At 45.3% G+C, this 17,146-nt stretch overlaps 1 protein-coding gene across 1 annotated transcript in view; it reads right to left on the bottom strand.

Moving 5' to 3' along the window:
- The window catches only part of Arsb (arylsulfatase B), a 149,629-nt gene that overhangs the window by 99,199 nt on the left and 33,284 nt on the right, over positions 1-17,146 (bottom strand). The gene's annotated exons all lie outside the window — the stretch shown is intronic.

The raw sequence follows: 17,146 nt of genomic DNA, 5'->3' as shown, positions 1-17,146 counted from the left end.
GAGTTGCCTATCTCCACTTAGATTTCTGCTCTGAGTGCTGGCTCTTCGTGAGATGAATAACTTCCAATTGTATCCTGAACATTTGGAATATGGTGTTTTGTTAAACCCTGTCAAGGAGTGAGTGTGTTGGTACAGAGGCATTCATGCCGGTTAGTCGGAGCACTGGCCTGTTTCACAGTCTGTGGACAGCGGTAACAATGATGGTTCAGTCTTGAACCGCTGCTGTCGTGCACTTGGGTTAATCTGGGACTTGAGTGAAGAGTCCCAACGCCTTTGTTTCACTTCCGTGGAGGTGTGGGATTCTGGGTGGAAGGATGCCTTGGCTCTTGTCCAGGTTTGTCCTTAGATACCCTCACACGTGTTTGGTTCCCAGCAACCCCTGCCTGGGTTTCCCTGTCAGGATAGCTTTCTTTTGGATTAATTTACTCTATCAAGATTTTATGCCTTTGGGAGTAAAGTAGCCAAAGAAGAGAGAGAGGAGAAAAATGAAGATTTCCCACAGCAGGTTATGGGTCTTCTCTTGGGTTTTTGATGCAAACCCCACCAGAGCGGCGACAGAGACCCTCGGCTGGAGCTTACACTGAACCTGGATTAGAAGAGCAATGAGAGCCAAGCAGAGAGCACAGAGCAGAGCAGACAAGAGAGACAAGCCGTCCCCATGTTTTCCAGAGAGTTACTGGTTTCTTCACTCACTATTGGAAGTCCGGTTTTCTACAAGAGTGCTCTCGATGCCTATTTCATGGACCAGAGCTGAGAGACGGAGGAGACAAAACAAACACACAGAAGTCACCCCATCACAGGAACTAATAAAACCCCGAGTTCACCGCTCATCTGCCCTTTGCCCTTACGAAGTCTCCGGGAGTCTACTTTTCTGCAGCACTGCTGACAGACAAGCCTAGACTGACTTAGTCTGCCTTAGCTAGCTGTGTCACGGTGTGAACGAAAACAGTCCAAGAGGACTTGTGATATCTTCCTGTGTTTTAAAGCCTGGGTCTGAATGAACACAAAAGCACAATGAGGTGCACTGTGCAAGGGAAGAATTAAATAGAAAATGACTCGAAAGATCCCCATTAAAGGCTTCCTAGGCCACACGGCCGTTAGTGTTGTGGCAAAAGAAGTAGAGGTTTAGTACGTGGTGCCTGCTCTCCAGGAACACAACTATGAGTCAAAAGTCAACAAGACTCCACAGAAGAGGGGGAGAGATGAGAGCTGGGGTAACGCGCAGGCCAGGCAGCTCCGTGCTGGACCAAAGGCATATTCCACCGGGGCCAAGAGACCTTGACAGGGTAATTCTTTTTCTCCAGATGGTTTTGTCATTTTAAAAAACGATACAGTGAGATTACTTTCCTAAAAGAGAACTGAGAGGGAGTGCCTAGGGGCATTTTTTTTTTTTATCACTCCTGACCCTGCCCAGCTTTCCCATCCCTGCACATGCTAGTAAGGGCTTCAGGGACTTTGACTCAGGGTGAGGGGGAGTGGCCCAACTGTGAAGAAAGGAGTCATGGCATCTTCACTAGGGGCTCTGAGTCACCGGAGTCACCAGAGTCCAGCCCTCCATGACCACTGTAACTCAGCAGGCTGCTGGCAATACCGTGCGTGTGCTGCAGCTGAGTTCAAACATCTGGAAGCTCATTTCTCATATCCTATCTGGATTTACTCCTCCCAGTCACGGACTCGTCATCCTAGGAGAGAATCTGTTATGCTCAAAACCACTTTTTGTTAAGCATTTGGAAGGGTTTCATGAAAAGCCCCCCATAGAAGCCAGTCCCACAGGGGAGGCCACGGTTAAGCCACTGCACAGATGGCCATCAGGAGAGGAGGAGGCCAAGTCCATTGTCAATTGTCACTTGCAGCTGTGTGGTAAGCAGCTATGGTGGTGATTCAAAAGCTGTGGGTTTCTAGCTTTAAATTCAGGCAGGGAAGCAAATGTTTTCAAATGCTGAGCATACAGGGAGATTAAAGGACCAAGGCGAGGTTTGAGGTTTGAGTCACAGTGACCTTGCATTGCAATGCTAAGGGGGTTGGGATCTCTAGGGACGTGAACATCAAGTGTGGCACCTGGCATAGAAACCAGCCTGACACAAGAAGAACCTGACGGGTTCTTCCGGAATATATATTTTTGCTTCTGTCTAGTAAAGCTTTGTGCTAGGGTCCTGATTTTTCTTTTCTGCTGCCCAGAGCCATTCAGGGTCACGTGGGAACGGCAGGACTATGACAGCATCACTAGTGCCTTTTTGGAGTTTTGTCTGGAGCTCTCCTGGTGCTGTAGAAGACCTTGTGTCCTCTGACCCCACCCCTACCCCCACCCCACCCCCATCTGGCCTGCTGCTGGGACTGTTTTCTGTCACTTATCTAACATAAAATAAACAGACCAATCTGGAGCTAATTTAAGCGGTTTACCATATCAGGACACAGCTGGGAAAGATTTTAGGAAAGGGCTGATGCGGGAAACAATAGCGGTGTGAAGTGGAGCGAGGCATCGAGCACAGGAAGGCAGTTGCAGACAGCCTGGCAGACAGCTGTCAGCCACTCCAATAACAATCCCCGAAGCCAATGAAAATGGGCAGGCTCTGTGCAGGCAGCTCTGCCGGCCGGCCGGCTGGCCGGAACACCAACAATGAAAACAAGGGATTACAGGGTGCTCTGACTTAATGGCTAGGAGTGTCAGGGCCGCCTGCCTCCCGGGAGCCCTTTAGCAGGGCTCCTGGCCAGTGAGGCCTGAAGATGAATTGCAGATGAGACCTTTCCTTTCTCTACAACACTGGCCGGGATTTTTTTTTTTTTTTTTTTTTTTTTTTTTTTTTTGGATGCATGCATACATACTGGCTTTACCCTGACTTATGAATTCAGCAGGGCCCACAGCGGCACATCTGTTTTTGATATCAATTTCTCCTACTCTGCAGGATGGTTGAGTTTTTAACTCTTCGGGGGCCTTTGGCTAGACCTTAAATTTCCTGGTGCAACTTGAAGGAGGTGAGAGGGCTTGAGGGAGTTAAACAATAAACAAAGCTGTGTGCTGTTCTTGAAAGAACTTCTGAATGCTTTACATTAAACCAAGCCAAAACACTGAAAGCAACCACTTTAGATCATGCTCTTCTGACCACGCTCTTGACCAAGATCCAACCAATTAGGGATGCTCTGTCATCTAAAGGCAGCTGAGGGGTTCCTGCAAAGAGGTGGAATCAGATGCATGGAGACTTGAACTTTGCCAGCTGTTTCATCACCTAGGGCCAGGTGACTGACATTACCCGCCTTCCCATCGTTTAAGGTCTGACATACGCTCATACCTCCTCTCAGCAAGTACTTGATTTGGTGAAAATTCCCCTCTGACAAGAGTTACTTTGGGGTCTATTGTGGGGAAAGCTCCATTTGTTTCAAAGCAATTTTAAAAAAGAAAACCTAACCCTGATGTCCTAAAGCAAGCAGAATGACATCCGGGAGGTTCAATAGAAAATAAACCAGCTTAGAAAAAGAAGAGAAATAAAGGTTTTTATTAGTGACCAGTCTTCTATTTTATATCATGACTATCACCTCACAGCAGATCGTTGAAATAATAGTCACTCATGTTTCCATAATAGAAGTTAAGCCTAAAATTTCCTGTATATGTAAGCTTTTGAAACAGAAAGTGAAGTGAAAACTTCTAGCAAGCAAAGGATTGGAAGACTGGAAAATATTTCTTTAAAAAATACGACATCCAGAGCTGGAGAGATGACTCAGCAGTTAAGGGCAAGTCCTGCTCTTCCAGAGAACCCACATTCAGTTGCCTGCATCCAAGCTGGGAAGCTCACAATCACCTTTAATGCCAACTCTTGGGGATCCAACACCCTCTTACTGCACGCATGTACATAAACCCAAACGCACACACACACACTGGGCTGGGTAGTTTATGTCAACTTGACACAAATTAGAGTTATCTGAAAGGAGGGAACCTCAATTGAGGAAAAGCCCCCATAAGATCCAGCATTTTCTTAGTGATTGATGTGGGAGGGTCCAGTTCACTGTAGGTGGGGACACCCCTGGGCTGGGGTCCTGAATTGTATAAGAAAGCAGGCTGAGCAAGCCAGTAAGCAGCACCCCTCCATGGCCTCTGCATCAGCTCCTGCCTCCAGGTTCCTGCTCTGTTTGAGTTCCTGTCATGACTTCTTTCTGTGGTAAACAGTGATATGGAAGTATAAGGCAATTTGCTTTTGGCCAAGGTGTTTTTATCACAGGAATAAGAACCCTAACCAGGATACACACATATACGTAATCTAAATTAAAATATGTATTTTTTAAAATGTAACATTCAATTAGGCTTGATGGCACAAGCCTGTCATTCAAGTGTTTGGGAAATGAAGGCAGGAAGATCACAGATTATATAGTAGCTTGAACTACATGAAGAGAGAGTACACATCCTTCCTATTTGTAAACCTCAGCAGTTCAGTGATTATTTCAAAAAATAATGTCATCACTTTAAAATGAAAAACCAGCCCAACAATCTGAAACCCGAAATTTTTCTAGAAAAATGCTCAAACAGAAGCATGTAGAATTACCCAGAAGGCTCCCGAAGCATGGATTAGGGTCCCACTTCAAGGGCCTCTGGTCCAGGGAAGAGACCAAAGGGTTGTGTCTTTCTCACACACTCCTGGGGCCTTACTTGGAGAATCATGGACTCAGAGGGAGAGTAAAGCCAACACCTTGGAGTTAGTTACCACTTAGGCTCTGCATCTTTGACATTGCTTTCTGAGCTGCTGATCAACTTTGGCTGAAACAAAGCAGTACTGAATCAATGGAGAGCATTCAGAAAAGACATGCCCAAGGAAATAGCAGCCCTTTAACTCTTACGGCTATAAAATTATAAAAGGAGCTACATCCTAACTGTGTGTGGCAAGGAACACCTGCAACCTCAAGATGGGGGGGGGGGTCAAGTTCACAGTCTCTCTCTGCAGAGGGAGAGTATTACAGCACTGAGCCCCTGGGTCGGAACCCTCAGCCAGCATTCTTATTCTGGCTACACTGTGGAATCGTGAGTGGTCAGGTCTTAGGAGGGGTTTTCCAAGGGACTGGAAGGCCAATCTTGCCTAGACATTGTTCTGTCCTGCAGAAAAGAGAAGGCTTGGCTCATGGATAGATAGGTGTTTTGTTTTGTTTTTGTGGGCAGAGCTTTGAATTCTTAACACTGGACCACAGAATCGCAAAAAATTAGCTAAGAGATGCACATGAAGATGATAAGGCCTGGTTAAAGGGCATGAAAGGGGCCATACAGCTATTAGCAGCAAAGCCACAATTACCCTGCGGGTTGGAAGCCCATCCAAATCTCCACCATAATATTTGACTGTAATTACAGTGACAACAAAATGAATAAAGGAGATATTTAGGGAAGTTCTGCAACAGAAATCTGAGCTCACAGCAGTAAAGCCGGTTATCATTTCAGAGCTCTCAGAGGTTTCACTTGAAATATCTGTTTTAAGAACCTAAGGAATCGTTGTAGATTCTATTAATCCTGAAACCACCTTTCCAGTGTCACCAGATCCTCACTCCCTACAGTGTGCCTGCGTCTAGGGAGTGGTACCCAAAGACCGTGAGTGGGAAGAATGAGAAAAACAGAAGACGAACAGTGGCATCATTAGCATCCATACTGCAGCTCCCTCTCCAGCGGCCGTCCGTGAACCCTCCACTGACAATACCACCACATCACAAGGAGAGGGACGTGGCAGGAGAAAATGCGGCCATGCGGTCATCTAGGGAGAAGCCCATAGTTTCTCTCAGACTCTGAGAGACTTGGAGCAAATCAAAACTGTGTTTTAAAGCTGTGTCTTCCACCTGGCTCTAGATACAGGTTTTGGCCAGCAGGAAAAGGACTTGTCGGTTTTATCTGCAGGAAGTAAAAGTATTTCTGGGAAGATCAAATGGATTTTTTTTTTTTTTTGCTATGATGCTTTCAGGTTTACCAGTACAGCAGCTGTGTCCTAAAGTACAACACAGATTCCCAGCACTGCAATAGTGACACTTTACTCAGCTGGACAACACGATGGAACACCTAGTAAGGAGGGCTACCCTGAGCTCACTTTATGCAGTAGAGGACATTTAGGCAACCTCCAGCCATTTGACTAAGGCCAAAACCTTGTCCTCTCAAGAGAGTTCCATAACAATACTGCCCACTTCTGGCCAGAAAATAAACATGAAATCAGAAATTATCTTCATGTATGTATACATGTGCATGATGTGTGTGCACACGTGTGTGCTCGGGTGCATATGTGTGCATGCATGAGTGTGGGCATGCAGAGGCTAGCGGTCGACATTGGCTGTCTTCCTCAGTCACACTCCTTTATTTACAGAGATGGGAACTCTCACTGAATCTGGAGTTCACAGATTTGGCTAGTCTAGATCGATAGTTTGCCCCAGGAATCCCTTTGTCTCTGCCTCTGAGCTCTGGGATTGCAGATATGCTACAGTGCCGTTCTGAAATCCACTTTCTAGTCCTCACACTCACAAAGCAAGCTCTTCATCTCCCCAATTCTCAGAATTGTTTTTTTGGTTTTTGTTTTTCAAAAGAGGCTTTTTATATGTAACAGTTCTAGCTGTCGTGGCACTCACTATATAGACCAGGCTGGCCTCGAACTCACAGAGATCTGCCTGACTCTGCCTCCTGGGTGCTGGGATTAAAAACCTGTGCCACCACTGCCCAGATCAGAAATTACTTTTAAGGCATATCTGCTGAACAATGCTTTAAAACAAATTTTATGTTTATTTATTTATTCCATCAGAAGGCAAGGCACAAGTGTGTACCACAGCATGCATGGGGGGGTGGTGGTAAAAGACAACTTGGGGGAGTCGGTTCTCCCCTTCTGCTATGCTGGTTCTTCGAGGCAATGCCTTTACCCACCAAGCCCTCTCATTTGGCCCCAGAAAACACTTATTTATATATTTATTTGCTTGTTTTTCAAGACAGGGTTTCTCTGTGTGGCAGTGGCTGTCCTGGAGTTTATGCTGTAGACCAGGCTGGTCTCAGGACTCATGGAGATCCCAGTGATGGGATTAAAGGTGTGCATCACCACTGCCCATCATAAAAATGCATGCTGACTCACAGTGAGTTCCAGAGAAAGGGTGAGCCACCAACAGATGCAGACATTTGGGGCAGACTCAGTGTTCCTGCTGTTTGTTGTTCAGTGGGGGCTATTTATCTCATTCAGTTTCGTTTCCTGTGCTATGATCAAACACAAATGCATGGTTTCTATGAGTTTATTTCTACAACAAAGAATTAGGGCCTCTTGGTTCATATTTCAGCGTAGGTACAAAGCTGCGTGTGTTTTTAGAACTGCGTTCCACAGCCCTGCCAGCACAGATTCATCACAATCACTCCCCAACACCATGACTAAGTGTTTATGCTGAAGTGCCATGTTAAGGGACCCAAGATTTTAGCAAATAACAAACAAAAAGTCTCAGCTGACTGTTTTCGCCCAAATCTTGGATTCTTAAGATGAATGCTATTGTTAAAACGTGATTTTGCTTTGTTTTGTTTTTTCATGTTGTCTTTCTACTAAGCAGGCAGACAGGACACCACGTATGCACTGTAGCATACATGTGTTGGTCAGAGAGCAAGTTCGGGGAAGTCAGTTCCCTCCCCCCACCATGTGGCCTCTGGAGATCAAACTCTGGCCATCAGGCTTGGTGGCTCTGCCCACCTTGGCAACCTGCTGGACTTTTTAATTTTTTTTTTTAATCCTGGGGTTATAACCTATGACCTTTCACATGCCAGGCAAGTACTCCATTATTACACTACATCTCAGGCCTTAAAAACTCAAGTTTTAAGGTACTGTTAACATCAGAAGAAAATTTCCCATGAGTTAAAGTGTTTTTCTTAAGAATAACACAATTCACAGTTTACATTTTCCTCTTTATCCTTTCGATAGTTCTAACTTTCTTTTACAATCATGAGTTGATTTTTAAATCAGAAATCTGAGCGAGTTGATGAAATAATTGAGTTGGGCTTTAAGTGAAATTACTTAGGAGATAGTAGGGATTCTTTCGGCAGCCGATGTTAAGTCTAAAATGGCTGTGAGGGGTTAGAGTTGGCTAAGCAGTTAAGAGCACTTGTTTCTTTTTCAGAAGACATACATTCAATTAGCAGCACTCATACTGCTGGGAACTATCTGGAACCTTTTCCCAGGGCACCAAGTCCACCAAGAACACATGCGGCATTCATATATATGCGTAGGCAAACACACACACACAAAATAATAAAGTAAATCTAAAAAACTAAATGATTTTTATTAAAAAGTAGATTCTAGAAATCTAAAAGTTAAAAAGCATTATTCATTGATGTTAAGTTACAGTGAAGGGGGAAAATGAGCAAATGAGTACCTTGTTCTTGAGAGAGAGATATCACTTTTTAGAGCCATGTTATTAAACAGGAGCAAGACAGATAAGGTCCCTCCCAGGGTGCTTAACTCTGCTGGAACAGGTATTTAACAAGGAAAGGGAAACATGAACAGTCAAGAGCATCCCCACCCTGGGGAATGCTGTGATAAAAACCAAAGACAGTAATGTAGGCTTGCAGAATAGTGAGGGGCACATCATATGACGAGCCATCATGGCAAGGTCAGAGTGCAGAGTTCCAGATGAGAAGGAGATCAACGTGACAGCATCAGATAGTACATATACCACACCATACTTTCTTTTAAATCGAAAACGATATTAACTATCTTTCTAAATGTTTTCTGTTGTCCAAACAAAGAACCACAAGCCACCTCTAAATAAAGGTAAATGGCACCTCATAGTACAGCAGAGACACCCCAGTAACATCAGGTTGCCCTCACGATCCCATTCTTCTGTTATGTGTCCCATCCACCTACCTGATTTCGCTGGAATTTGTTTGCTTGTGTGACAAGACACACGCCCCTAAGAGTCCTTGCCACGGATGAAGTTGTAGCATAATATGGCACATTAGACCATAAGCCAAAGCATATAGAAACAAAGCAAACAACACAAGGATTCACGCACTTCCTTGTGCTTGCCCGGCCGCATCCAGACACAGCCTCTTAACCCTGAATATAATCAACTCAGGGTTCTGAGCTCTGGGTTCAACTCAAATGTGGAAACAGGACTTACTGGTAAATACAAACAATATCTTCTACATAACAGCTAAACATTCTACATGTAACTTTGTAGTAACAAGCCTACGCACTGATTGTGTGATTAGATATTAAAACTACCACCCTTAATATACAACAAACATGAGCTATAGGAAGGTGATACACAATACAGTTTCCTACAGTAGAGTTTCATTTTATGGACACTTGGGGGAATGTGACTATTCAGTTTACTGCCCAAAGTTCCTAATTTGGTTTCAATGATCTATCATATATTTAGGAAAATCAGCTTGTTTTTAGATGATTTCAGATGTCAATGGCTTCCACACAGAGAGACTATTCATTTCATTGCCAATATCACATAGCAAGCAGTCCTGTATTTGTTTTTAGAGGAAAGCTCTCTCTCTCTCTCTGTCGTGTGTGTGTGTGTGTGTGTGTGTGTGTGGTGTGTGTGTGTGTGTGTGTGTGAGAGAGAGAGAGAGAGAGAGAGAGAGAGACAGGAAATCTCAAACCAGTATGTGTTTGCCCATAAAGTACCATCTTTGTCACATCCTAAGAACTAACTACACAAGGGTATAGGGAAGTAGAGCAAAGAACTTGAATGACTGAGCAACCGGAGACTGCCACTCACAGTATGAAATTATAGTTTAGTATACAATCATAACTTCAAGAAAAAATCCTCTCTTTATACTGTCTTTCTTTTTTGAGAGTCTGTCTCATGTAGCCTAGGCTACCCTCAAACTCACTCTGGATGACCCTCAACTTCTGGTCCTTCCGTCTTTGCCCCCACACCCAGTTCATGCAGTGTTGGGATCTCAAGCATGATAAGCGAACATGCTACCAACAGACTCACGCGCCCAGCTCCTTCCTTCCTTTCATCCTTTTCTTCCCCATTTGCCCCCCTTGCCCCCTTATTTTTGAAACAAAGACTTCCTCTTAGTGAAGTCTGGCCTGCAACACTGGGCCCTCCTGCTTCAGCCTGCTGAGTCCTGGAATTACAAGCAAGTGTGCAGGTTCCCTCAGAGGCCAGAGGAGGACACTGGATCACGTGAAGCTGGAGTCACATGTGGTTAGGGGTCCTTTGCAGCTTCAGTGGCCGATTCAAGCCTGTTCTCACTGTTAAGATTTTCTGTGACATCAAAGCACCAGCGATTCATTAAATGACAATTCTTGAGACAATTTTAGACTCAAAGCAATCTTTTAAATCAAAAGGTCACTACCCAATAATTATCTAATTAGCCAATGCATTTCTCTCACGTTAAACAGTGATTAAAAATTACAACCGTAAAAGCGTGCTAATTGGGTTTCATGGAAGTGTGAAGTGCCTAAGCCTCTTTCCCTCTTCACCCCTCTGTGGACGGTTATGCTAATTACTCCTTTCTCTTTTACATGACAGCACCAAAATGAGATGTTTTGGTTCAATAGAGGGAGTAGAGGAGAAAGAGCAGCCTCAAGCAAGCTTCTGGGTTCTCTGTTTACATGAGATTTCCTACAGATGGGGTAGGCCCAATCTGGGACAGAAGCAACAAACCCCAAGCTTTCATCTGGGGGAAAGAAACGGAGGTGAGGCAGGGTGGGCAGAGCTCAAAATACCCTTGCAGGAATGTCTACTGCAATTTTACATGCCGAGTCAATGTGACACCACCATTTATGTAAGCAACCCTGTGACATCCTTGACTGCAAGTGGGTTTATCATAGGTCATCGAGCTTTGGGACCTCACGGTCCTTATCCCACTATATGCCTGCCTAATCCAAATGTCAGTGACTTGCAACATATTGACGGGCCCCAGATATGGAGAGGCTGCCATGGCTAGCAGCTAGGATGGACAGGGTTTTAGAAGCATATACAACCCCAATGCTCTGCAGGTGTCAAACTGGATTGCAGTCTCTGCAGGACAGTTGCATAGATGGAATACATATATGCTGATTAGTGGAAGGCATGAAGAGTTCCCTTGGCTCTAAAAGAGTTCTGTGCATCTTTTGGAGCCCAGAAATCAAGGATTGCCCAACAAGGAAGCCACAAAGTCCCCCCTGCATCAGGATTCAGAGATCTGGCTGGTTCGGTTGCTGCCTAGTGCCCATGTTCTGCCTGGTAAGCCCCAGACATAAGAGACGCTCAATGGCATTTTCCAAGTAAAAAGGCCAGCTCCATCCTTTCCCAGCTCTCACAGGTTAAGAGGAAGGCATAGGTATCATCTCTCCCAGATGAGTAATGGAAATGGGTAACAATCGTGCTCTGGGTAAAAAGATGGAAGTGGCGGGTAGAAACACAAGGAGAGGGAATTCAGGTCTTAAGCCATGGGCAGTGACTGGGAGGGGCTCAAGAGCACTCAGAAGACCATGGGAGAGGGGGAAGCCCATCCCTCAGCCCTTGCACCTTCTTCCCGGACACGCCAGTGATGCCACCCCACCCAAGCACTAGCCCTGGCCTGCTCCTGCCCACATGCCGTCAGATCATCCCGCTGACTCAGCAGCCTTACTGTAGAGGCTTTACTTGCCTACAGAACTTTAACCCTTGTTCCCACACCACTTTCTCCTTCGCTACTCCAGTCATAATCCTTAAAATATATATTGGTTGTGTGTGTGTTAGTGTATGTGTATGTGTGTGTGTGTGTGTGTGTGTGTGTGTGTGTGTGTGTGTGTATGTGCGTGCACGGGCACACAGTGCATGTGGTTCCAGGAACTGAACTCAGGTCTTCAGGTTTGGTAACAGCACCTTGATCTGCCGAGCCATCTTTCCAGCCCTCATAACCCGTCATTTCAATAGCAGCACATCTGGATTCTTACTGCTTCCCTTTTCTTCTTGGGTGATCTCATCTTCTGCCACGCCATAACAATCCACTCCAAATAACTTTGAACGCCCCCCAAGCAGTTTCAAGCAACACATTCTCTGATGACGACTGGCCATCTTCCCAGCTCACTTGCTGTAGAACTGAGCTGTTCAAAATGGTGGCCACTTGGATGTGGCTACTGAACACCTGAAATGTGGCTAATTTAAACTGAAATGTGCCATCAGTATAACATGCATGTTTTCAAAAGATGGCAAGATTCTCCTTGACTACCTCTGATGCTGATTTCTTGTTGGCATGGTAAGTGATATTTTTGGTATACTGAATAAGAAAATATATTGCTAAAATTAACTTTGTCATCGCTGGTTCTCTTCCTCCTGACAGCCCAGCTTGACAGCCAGCACGCAGTGGGGTGAATGGCATTTGTAGAGGACAGACTATTAGCCGAAGGCCAGAATGAACTTCTGCTCCCACGTCTGTCTCCAGCAAGTTGTATGAACCTGGAGAGTAATTTACCCTCTTTTGGGTTCATGTCCTTGTATAAAACAAGGCTATTAACCTCTTAGCCCCCCAAGTTGGTAGAGATGGGGAGGCTAGTGTGAACATGTTCAAGGGGAAATGCTTTCGGGTACCCGGTTCTGCTTGGGCCCAAAGCAGAAGTGTCCACACAGGCAGTTTATTTTGGAAGTGATCCCAGAGAGTAGGGGTGAGCAGCTGGGGAACAAACGGGGTAAAAGAAGCACATGGTGACCAATGTCCGGTCTCACCATGACCCTTAGGAAATCATGATGGAATCCACCTCAGACTTTCACTGAGGGAATCATTAACCAGCTGGTTCCCAGTAAGTAAGGGTGACCCCATGGAGACTGGCTCCCCACACATCTGGGTTATGCATGTACCTCCTCCAGGGTCACAGAATGTGTGGACTCAGAGCAAGGTAAAGAACCCAGTGCCACGCGGAGGAACCTGCAATGGACAGCGTCTTATCAAGTGCGGTTCCTAAATGAAATCACAGAGCTGCTGGAGGCAATTGCTTTAAACTACGTGCCATTGGGCCAACAGGGATAGTTAGCAATAACAATTTGGCCCTGGAATCCCTGGTAATACTTTGTTTCTTGATACTCAAAAGACAACGGAAAATTGAGTGCAGTGAGGTTGAGTTTGTGTAGGTGAGTGTTTAAAAAAGTCAGGGGCTTTTCCTTTGAGTGGATGTTGCCATCTTTCAACCCATTTTTGTTTTTCATATGAGAAATGAAGAACTAAGACAACATTCTGAGAAAGGCTTAACACCAGAAAGCTAATGTTGCATAGTCTTAAGAATCTCTGTAATATTTAAATGTAATGCTGGTAACCAGGCCATCTGCCCCAGCCATGCACAGCTTCGAGTCTGAGGCCTTCCACAGTTTTGGCTCTGATACCACATACACTCTTGTGGAGTCTACAATCTTCCCTTCTACCCTTACTCCCATCTCTCTTGCAGCAAAACCTTCACCCTACCTGCAATGGAATGTTTGTTTCCAAATAAGCATTGACCTGAAAGTCGGGTACTGAAGCCTGGAGAGCCCTCATCAACCATCTCCTCCAGCGGCCACTAGTCTCCATCCATGGAAGAGTTGAATTCCCTACCTCAACCTGGAACTTTAGGACAGATTCTACACTGAGACACCCTACCCAGAAATCACTGCTGCAGTGTCCTCTCTGGCCAGGCAAAAAAGACCAAAGACCAGAACTGTGATGACAGTCACAACAGCTGCATTTGTGAACTTCTACTTCTGCCAACTCTTCTTCCAGGTGTTCTGCATGAATTCTTTCATTGGCTCCTCACAGTAGTCATGGAAACCCCGAGTACCACTTTGAAGATTAGAAGACTGATGTTGAGAAAGGGCATGGCCCTATAAGGCACGAATTAGCAGTAGTAGAATGAGGATTTGAGCTCACGTCTCTCTGAGTCCAGAATCCCTGCTGTCTCAGCCGCTGTACCACACTGTCTCTCAGCCTCGTATCCACGACTTTCTGCCCACTATCTCCCCTTCCTCAGAATGCCAAGAAGTTGAGTCTACTGCAAGCAAGATTTTCCAGACAAAGTTATCCTACTGAGCCTGGAGTCTTTGGGGCACATTATACTGTTCTATTAATTCATGTGGCTTGGGCCATTTTCCTGGGTTAAGATGTAATAGAAAGTGTGTTAGAATAAAGTTTGGGGCTTAGTACCACACTCTCCACGAACAGCGATGTATACCCAAAGCCAAGACCAGGAGGAGAGATGGGGCAGCTGGGGGAGGGGTACTTCAAGGAATAAGACAGAACCTGGCTGAGATAACAGCAAGGAGCTCTAAAAGCAAAATGCTGTCCTCAAATACCAACATGCAAAACCATTATTCTTTTGCAAATGTGTTTCTTATTCCCCACACATTGCATTCATATGTGGCAGAGAGAAATATCTATTGGCAATTATTTTACATGTGATAAAAATATCCTCTCCAGACTCCATCCATTCCCCACATCCCAAGTGCTTAAGGAAACACCTTGGTAGATTGTCTGCATGTCTGCAAGGAAAAGGCTGTTTATGTCTGCTCTTTCCTGGATCTGCAGACATGGAACAACTTATTATCATGACCCAAGCTTGCTGATTTCTCATTTACAATGCTCTGCAGGATCCCTGGCCAGTGGTTACACAGCCTGTGCACCAATCCATGGGAACACAGTTATGCATTGGGTGTAACAAGGAATCTTGCTGAAGCCTTGGCTAAGCTATCAACAAAGGGATGGCCGGCAGAGAAAAGTAAATACATTACCCCAGAAAAAAATAAATGCCATCGCTTCTCAACTGTATGTAGCAATACATGTGACTAAATTCTCCAAGCATGTGAGATGACAGAGCAGTGAGGAGGACATAAGGAAAGCCACATGGCATCAGGGACTTATCCCCAGGGAAAGGCAGTAGGGATGACAAACTGGTTAGTTTTGTTTGAACTACTGGGGGTTTTGACCAAGACCAACAAATTATTTATCTCCTTTAACTTGAGGCATTTTATAAATGTCTACACTTGCCAAATAGTTCCAGTACAGAACTTAAGGAAAAGAAACCCATCCAAACGTGAGTCTTATCCTTTAGGTTTTCAGAATTGCATGCTCTATTGAGAACAGAAGACATTTTAGCTCTTACACAATCATGCCAGACTATTGTGGGTTTGAATAAGAATGGCCTCAGTAGGTTCCTGTGTTTAGATACTTGGACCCAGTTAGTGAAACTGTTTGGGAAGGATTAGGAGGTGTGGCCTTGTTGGAGGCAGGCTTTGAGGTTTCAAAGGATCCCCATGATTCCCAGCTTATTCCTCTGTCTCTGTCTTTCTCCTTTCCTCCCCTCCCCCTCTCTACCTCCTCCGCGCAGATCAAGATGTGAGCTCTCAGCTTCCCTTACCACCATGCTTTTGCTCCACCATTATAGACTCTAACCCTCTGAAACCATAAGCGTAATTAAACTCTTTCTTTTATAAATTGTCTCCTGGCCATGGAGTTTTATCACAGTAATGGAAACCTGAACTAAGACATCCATGAATGTAAAAGCTAGAATAGAAAGTCACTGAAACTTTCAAACCATTTCTGTTGCTGGTTCCTTGGGGTTTTCAATAACCTCACTACAATTGTTATTCCTATTTAGGAAAGATAGATAGTAATTTTTAATACACCCCCACAGAAGAAAAATGCTGCGATGTATAAAATGTACACGGTATTGAATCTGAAATTTCCCAATATGCCCGTGTTTTGAATGCTTTCTCTGAGGAGGCAGCATTACTTGGGGGAGGCTGTGGGGCCTCTAGGGGGTGAAAGATGGCTGGCAGAAGTCTGCTGATGGAGACAGGCATGGCGTGACATGGCCAGCATCAGCCCCATGCTTCGGTCACCATGAACTGCCCACAGCTACGGTGTCACAACTCACTGCAGCTCTGAAACTGCCCAAATAAATCTTTCCTCCATCACACGGCCACCAGTCTCAGAAGCACAGCTCCGTTCTCATCCCGCTTCGTGTATGATTTGACAAACTCGCGCGTCGGAATGTGTTGTAAGATCACAGGCTGAACGGACAACAGGAAGGGGGCAAAGGTGTTTGGCAAGTTCCACAGCCCTGATATTACTTTTACTACTCGTTAAATTTTAGAAACCTACGTAATTAAGGTAGAAAGCGCTTTATGGATAGGGAGGGAAGGAAGATAGGAAAGAAGAAAGGAAGCAAGAAACCAAGCAAGCAAGGAAGGAAATTCTGCTTTCAAATTTCAAATTTTAATTTTAAAAATTGTTATAGGTTGGTTTGTGTGTGTGTGTGTGTTGCCTTATGCACCATGTACACGCCTGGTGCCTGAGGTGGTCAAGAGGGCATTGGATCTCCTGGGACTGGAGTTAGTGGATGGTCGTTAAGTGCTGAGACCTGAACCTGAGTCCTCTAAAAGAGCAACCGGTGCTATTAACTGCGGACCTGTCTCTGTAACCCCGATGCTTCAGTCTTGATTAGATGGCCCACACTGAAGCAAAACTGCAAACAAGATCCCAGAGATTACAGCTCTTAAAGAGTGAAAACCACTAGAAAAGAATTAGTCTGCGGGGCCAACAATCTCTAAAGTATTTTCTCATTAAGAAAACAGGAGGAAACAGCCCTGCGAGGTTAGGGTTGCTCTGTAGGAGGGGAACAAAGCCTGGGAGGCAGATTTTTTGTGTCTAGCATTTTGTTGCTGCTCTGACCCAACTGCCAAAGTCAGCAAGAAAAGTAACTGGGGGTCCCTCCAAATACATCCTGTTGTTGTTTTAGACCTGGTGGGGGGGGGGAATTTGATGCTTCCAAAAGCACAAGACGGGCAGCAGCAATGCCAAGCACCACAGGGCAGCCCCCAGCCTGAGCAATGGTTCCCAGGACCTCTCCTGGGGAAGAGGCAGCTGATAATCTGTGGGGGGAAGGGTACTGGGAACTTTCCTGGGGCAGGGGGGTGGGGTGTGGGGCTCATCAGACAGCCACAGAGGCCTCTGTAAACCCCACAGAGGAGAGAAACACAGGACACACGTGCTACTAGCTAGCCCTGGAACTCTCTTGCTTTTTGAGCAGAAGCTTTATGGCTGAGACATACACAGCACCTACCACTCCCTCAGGGAGAACCCCACACATGCAGAATCAAATGGGGGAAAAAAATTAGCTGGACTGTACTGGCAGAAAGACAGACAGACATCACAGCAGCTGCCATTCTCTCACCTCAAGGGGTTCCTTGAGGCTGGGCTCAAGAGCACCTTCTAGAACTA

The sequence above is a fragment of the Phodopus roborovskii genome, unplaced genomic scaffold (assembly GCF_943737965.1).
Source record: "Phodopus roborovskii unplaced genomic scaffold, PHOROB, whole genome shotgun sequence".
NCBI lineage: Eukaryota > Metazoa > Chordata > Mammalia > Rodentia > Cricetidae > Phodopus > Phodopus roborovskii.
The sequence above is the reverse complement of the archived record's forward strand: the minus strand, read 5'-3'. Positions and strand labels throughout refer to the sequence as shown.